Source organism: Gasterosteus aculeatus, chromosome 16 (assembly GCF_964276395.1).
Source record: "Gasterosteus aculeatus chromosome 16, fGasAcu3.hap1.1, whole genome shotgun sequence".
Lineage (NCBI taxonomy): Eukaryota > Metazoa > Chordata > Actinopteri > Perciformes > Gasterosteidae > Gasterosteus > Gasterosteus aculeatus.
The window spans coordinates 8,264,425-8,271,545 of record NC_135704.1 but is presented as its reverse complement, the minus strand read 5'-3'; positions in this window follow the sequence as shown (position 1 = coordinate 8,271,545).

Genomic DNA, 7,121 nt, shown 5'->3' with positions numbered 1-7,121 from the left:
GGAGCAACATGGGACATGGAGCAGCCTGGCACACCATCTCTACCCCTGCGCCACGTCGACCCATTAAGGATGAAGATATTGATTGCAGACGGTCATCATAATGTGTGATGCAGTGGTTTCCCTATTAAGCTTATGAAAAGCCAATCACGGTTCAACAGCAATCAATATCAACATTCTTAGATCTGGTTTGGACATGAACCTTACGATCTAATGTCCCAGTTTAAGTCAAGTGCCGTCATCAAGTGTTGGATTCTGACCACACAGTTGGAGAAAGCAGGCAGGGTTTCTCTGCTTAGTTACTCCAAAGCACCAACCACCCAGCCATCAATCAGGGGCAGGTCTGTCAGAGTGTGCACTGGAACGAAGAGAATGCTAATGAACCACAGTGAAGTGCGTCACACTGATGTTACTGGGATGATGTCATGCTCCACTTCATTGGGCTGTGGAGGCACTCCATTACCCAGTTCTCCCAAGTCGCCTCCTTCTCTTCAACATGTGACATCAAAGTCAGCTTTTATCATTTTGGAAACTCAATTCTGATCCCCCCCCCCCCCCCCCCCCCACACACACACACACACACACACTCATACACACACACACACACACACACACACACACACACACACACACACACACACACACACACACACATACTGTACATAGGCACACGCGTGTTAGGCTTTTAGGTGTCTTAAAAGGGACTTTGCTACAGAAGGTGAACGTGAACTGCCTTCACAGTCTTGAACACAACGGTGTATGGTTGGTTTTGAGCGTATCTTTTTACATCAAGTGTTGTGAAAAAAAGCCACATAGCTGTTTTCTGCCATAATCCAGAATTTAATGGAACAATCCAAAGAGTTTTTTCCAAGGGAACGGCGTGGTGCTAACTAACAGGGTTGAGCCACAGAAAGACGTCATCCCGGCACCCCGGCACCACTTTGCGAGGAGACCACAGCATATTTAGTGTCCGACAGAAGCAAAGGACCTATTTCTGTTAACGTCAGGGAAGGACACGTAGAAAGTAAATTGGTCAAATAAAGTTAGTAATCCTAATTGACAAACTATCTGTAGCATAGGGTTAGGCATATCACCACTGTATGACTGAGTAACAACAGCAACACAACATTTACTGTTGATTCTCCGTCCACGTTGTCCAACGGTGTATAACATTTATTGGCCAACCCAGTGAACACAGTGTTCCATTGAGAAGTCTGTCAGCTTTAGCCAAATACCAACAAACAGGTTTGGATTTATGAGGTAAAGTCATTTGATGTTTTTTACTGTCTAGTCAGTCTAATGAGGGATCGTTCTGTCTCCCATCGCCTCATTCCAATTTGAGTTTATGGACCTGTTGCACGTCCCCATGTCTTGAACTCTGCCGCTAAGCTTGATTGCACACCTACACAGGAATGTCTGCCGATACCTTATCGGCCTCGGTCAATATCCCACCTCAATACCGTCTGTTTGCTAAGATCAGCATGACTCCCTCGAAGTTCAGGCTCACTTCACTCCACCGCATTTCCATCGTCACTATTCATACTGCCGGGGGTGGGGGAGGGAAGCTCTCCCTCAGCTCTGACAAAACCAGATTAGATTACTGCATGTGAAAAATGCAAAGGGTGGCCAGCACATCCCGTCTGTCATGCATTCAGACACGATGTAACAGGAGCACAAAGGGTTGTCCGCTGACGTCTGACAAATCCTCACTGAGTCAGCTGCGCACGGATGAAAGATGACGCAAAGGTGTTCGGCATCGCTTTTATAAACACCAGCAGGACTGGTGGGTTAAATAGATGCTGGATTTACACAGTGAGTGAGTGAGATCGTCAGAAAACACGCGCGCACAGAGCACAGCGTTCACACTCATTTCTCAATTGCAAGATAATGCAGCCTACCTTTTTAACGAGAGGGCTGGAGACGGAGCTCCAGCAGCGGCTGTGTGACTGCGAGGACGAGCGTTGTGAAATGGAGAAGCTATATTCTCTCGAACTGAAGGACCACGCTATTGAATGAAGGGACAACAATGGGCTGTTATGAAAAGCAAGGAATGACCCATGAGGAACATATTACTGTAAGCGGATGGTGTCTCACTGTATACATCAGATTTCACATGTGAAAAGCAACAGAAATGCTAAATTAGTCATAGGTGTCTTTTTTCCCTTAGACGTATAAGAATCAAAGACCGAATAGGGGTTTGCTGAAAAGGGAATGGAAAGTAATCGGCAACCTCGTAAAAGAAAGGATCATAATCATAATATCTCATGCACAGGACTGTAGCCATATGTTTGGTCACAGCAGGAAAATGAAGTGTACGTGCTTTTTTCTGTTCTGTATTTCTGACGCAAAGAACCCACGTCTCGATTTTCACACAACAAAAGAAGCTTACAGCGCGGATTAATCATGCATTACCGCCACCGTAATTTACTGCAACAAGCGTTTCCCCAATTATTTTCTTTTCCTGCCTTTCTTTATCTAGGTGAAAATCTTCCTCGTAAGACTTCAGCCTCTTTCCGTGTTAAATGTTCCCCAACCTCACACCAACATTCCAAAAGTCACTATTTGGATTATATTTCCTGCTCAGAAAGTTTAATAGCCTTTTCTTAGAGCTTCCTCCTTGCTTGTAAAGTTGAAACGTATTTTGTTTGATTATTTATGGTCTTTAAAACTGTTTGGTGTTGTTTTGGTTCCTACGTAGTCTGCTTTTCTACCGTGTTTTGTTGCTGTATGTAAAATAAAAGTTAATGGATGACTGTTGATTCAATGTGATTGGCAAAATCGCTGTTCAGAATACAACAAAACTAGTATAATAATGTATATTATATCACACCATCACTTGTTGGTTGCTCTTCTGTTCACTACGTTTTCTTTGCGCATGCTGATTCTTCTGGTCTCTGATTTTTTTCTTATCTTCCCCTATTTGGTACCTTAATTGCAGGTAAAGGTAGTCCTACTGTGCCATTCGTGTTTTTGGGTGATTCATGGTGTCACTGCAGAGAGGAAGTACGCTATAATATCAGGGACAGACACACGCACACACGCACACACACACACACACACACACACACACACACACACACACACACACACACACACACACACACACACACACACTATTATACCATCTGCAATTCATAGCATCCATCATCTGTATATTGATTTGTTCTCTCTGTTCGTTCACCACACATTTCTTTGCATGACAGGTCTTTGATCTACAGTAAACAGTATGACTTGTGCAGCACATTCTCATTAGATTACAACGCTCCAAACACTGCGCTTGCCTTTAATAGAGAGGCAAGACTAGATAAACCTGTAAGAGTGGCTGCTTAGTCACTTATGTACCCGGTGAGGTGCCATCCAGGGAGAAGCACAGCGCTCATCGGGCCCAGCAGTGATGCAGTCTTTCCGTGTGTTGGAGAAGGAGGAGGGGGGGGGGGCTGCAGCTTTAGCGGTGACATCAGTTGCTTCTGACGACAGCGCAGCACCAGCTCTTACAACAGAGAGATTATGATTAACAGCTTTTTCCCCTTTCTTTCTCGGCTTATCTTAAGTCATTTTTGCAGGTGCTCATTGAATGAGCCTATAGCAATAAAATGTCAAAGGCAATATTTCCAAAGCATTTAAATACATGCATATTATAATGTTTCTTTGTGTAAATAACTGAATGTCTTTTTCAAAATGTACATCCAAAGTTTCGAAAATGACATTTAAACCCACATTCATGTTTGCAGCTACACTGTCAGTGTGTTCATGATTACTGAATAAGGAATTCATGACGCTCATTCCTCCAGCACCACCAGCAGCTTCACATTCATGGCGATGCTTAAAATGTCTGAACTTCAAATGTCCAAATACCTAAAAAGCAACAAAACCGTCAGCCTAAATTGGTATTTATTGCCTATGACACACGTGCTAAAATGCTAAACCCAGATTGGTAACACTGTTACCAGTAAACCTATAATTTAGCATGTGAGGATTCTCATATTAGCATTTAACCGTAACCCTCAGAACAACTATGACTGTACAATCTGGTGTCTGATTTCAAACAGAAATTCATCTCTCACAAAAGACGGCAGTGTGTAACAAAAACAAAAGTGCACAAAGTACACATTCACGGCGCTACAACCCCGCGTACTCTAAATACTGTGACCATGCAGAGCTACACTCGGCATTCAGCGACTTTCACATACTAAGCAGGCTTTTTGATATGCCAGCACACGTACACGTCAATGACTCAAACAACAAACGCAGTGTGTTATTTCTCGTCTATTCTAATGTGACATCAGAGACGGGAAGAGAAAAGAATATGGAGAGTGATGTGAAGGGCTGCTCAGTTGATACAGATTCATTTCGTTATTTCAAAAGGACCTTTTTCTCCTGAGAAACCTTTAACCCTCAGCAGCTCCAGAACATTCATTCCCCTTTTGTGATTTTCTTGGAACGTTTCCAGCACTTTTCAAGTTCCCAGATAATTAAGAGTGAGAAGTTAAAACCCACAATAGACGCTAATCTATGCCCATTTATGAGTCTGCAGCTCGGTGACTTCACACCCTCACGCACGCTTACTGTTGTTGGTGGACACATGCCGGCTAAAGCCTGTTTTAAACATAAGATGACACCTGTTATAATCACTCAACCGTGTGCACTAAATGCCAACGAGGATTATAACAGATGTCATGTCATGGATTAGAGAAGCTTGATGTACGTGGATGAATCTTTTCCTGTCACCTCCTGGAAATGCCACAGGGAATCACTTTAATCTCATTTGCGTGCTGTGTGTTCCCATTGCAGCGCCTATCAGCGTGTCTGCAAAAGGCAAACATATGGATCCTTGCTGTGTTTTTCTTTCCTACTGCTGAAGCCTGTTTGGTAGATTCTCATGGGAGGGGTCGGAGGGGGGCACAGCTGCTGTGTGACGTAAATGCAGCACAAACGCTCTGTTTGTGTGGTCGCAGCCCCTCGGACAGCTCTAACCAGCTAATGGCTCACCTCACACTCCCTTCCTCTCGCTTCTGCTGAACCTAGTGCTGGATCTTACAGTGAAAGACCGAGCAGATGCAGAGAACCAATCGACAATTTAAGTGGAAAACAGCAACGGACCGTCTGTAATTATGCCGGTTAAGGCCGCTGTTTGCACGTGAGCTTGATGATGACGTCGTTAGACATCATCAAGGCATGATGCCGGGCAAAGGCACAGCCGAGGCTCCAATTTCACAAATGAAATGAAGTTCAGTTTGTTACTTGTTACTAAACATCGGCATGTTGTGAAGATCCAGCACTTTTGGAGCATGCATCCAATCTAGTGACTTAAAGTGAGGATAACTCAGCCCTTGTGACAGAAGACTGGGCAAAGATTTAAGGAGGGATATGGGTAAAAACTCAATGCTATCCTTTCTTCTTTGTAGAGTCAAGTCATTTGGATCAGACTTAAATAAACCCTGACTTTTAAACGTCCTTTATGACGCAAATGTACCTTGCCAACAGAATTAATCATAAAATATCCCTTGATTTACGAGCGTCATTGACGTATTCCACCACCCTTTTTGTCTCTAATAACATTGAAACCGAACCAGTTCTTTTGCACTGCGGTCGGTGTTTATTCCACTTTACGATACGGTCAACCGCGAATGCAAACCACAGTCAAGCTGACTCATTTCACTGAAAACCCAACACACCCAGCAGGACAACAATGCTACCGTAAACCACAAGAAGCATTAGAAGTAACTTCTTGGAGGTGTTTATTCTTTCCTCGTCAAAGGTCACGACTGACAGGGAGAACTCGACGGTTTGGTGCTTCTCAGGAAAGATTCAGTCACACCCGCACATTCAAGGTAACACGTCCATTTCCCGTAAGGCCTTTGCATCTTTCGGCGTGTGTTTGCACAAATGAACGCACGTTTGCGTGCGTCTGTTAAGCTGGAGGGGCTTCCTGCGGAGGTCACACCTGTCCTCGTTGAGAGATTTAACAGGAGGAGAAGATTGACGTGCCGACGCGAGGACGCAACGCTGTGCGAATTCTGTTGGAGCGCAGTGCTCTCTGCGGGAGGCTCAGCCGGGCTCAGGGCATCGTGTGCGTGCCCCTGAGACGTTGACGCAGGCTGCTGACATCATTGTCCGTACCCCCTGTAGACCAAGCAGACTGTTCGCTGCCAGAGAGGAGGAGGAGGAGGAGGAGGATGGAGGGGAGGGAGAGAAAAGGAGGGAAAATAGTGACGGGGATTCTGATGTGAGGAGGAGGCTCGATGTGAAGAAGGGGAGATTAAATAATGTATATTGTAGCCTAATTTTAAGAAACTCGTGTTTTAAGGGAACACGTTTCAAACAAGCACATCATTCATATTTAATCTAGACATCTAACTGGTGTGGCATTCAGCCGCCTACCTGACCCCTACAAGCAGGATATCTATAATCAAACCTACAGGTTTTTATCCCGTCAACACATCATTAACGCCGCAGAAATGTCACCGTGCGCCTGACAGTAATTATACAAAGTGAGTATCACACTGAGGTAATGATGTTCAACTCACATTGTGGGAGGCATGGATAACATGAAAAGAAGAAGGAAACTTTCTTATTAGGGGGGAGGTCATACATGATATACAGGTTCTTACTTATCTTAGCTGCTAAAAATAGCATGATGTCTGGAGGTGGAATGTGTGCTTTGAGCGGGATGAGAAGCTGCACAGAGTAGCAGGTGATTCCTCTGGCTGCTTCGCTGTCTTAGATATTTATTTTCAGTTTTCAGTTGCTGCAGAGAAGATAGTGAATGGAGATAAACTATGGCAGAAAAAGGGTGGGTGACAGGAGATGGAACCAAGCGGGGCCTTTGTGCTGCACTCAATCTGACGTTAATCATTAAAGTGAGCGTTGGGTGGTCTGGTGTTGGATAAAGAGAGCGGCGCAGTATTGGACGAAGAACAGGACAGGAACTGTGTCAAACTATCTGAGGTCTGCTTTTATCTCACAACAGCCTTAGCAACAAAATCCAAACACAATGCAAAACACTTCCGAGCAGAAATAAGGGCTCTACGGCTTCCTGTCAGTTGACAGTACCTGACGACACATTAGACAGCTGCACCAGTGTGTGTGCAAATTAGGAAAATTTAATACTTTAAAAACAGTGC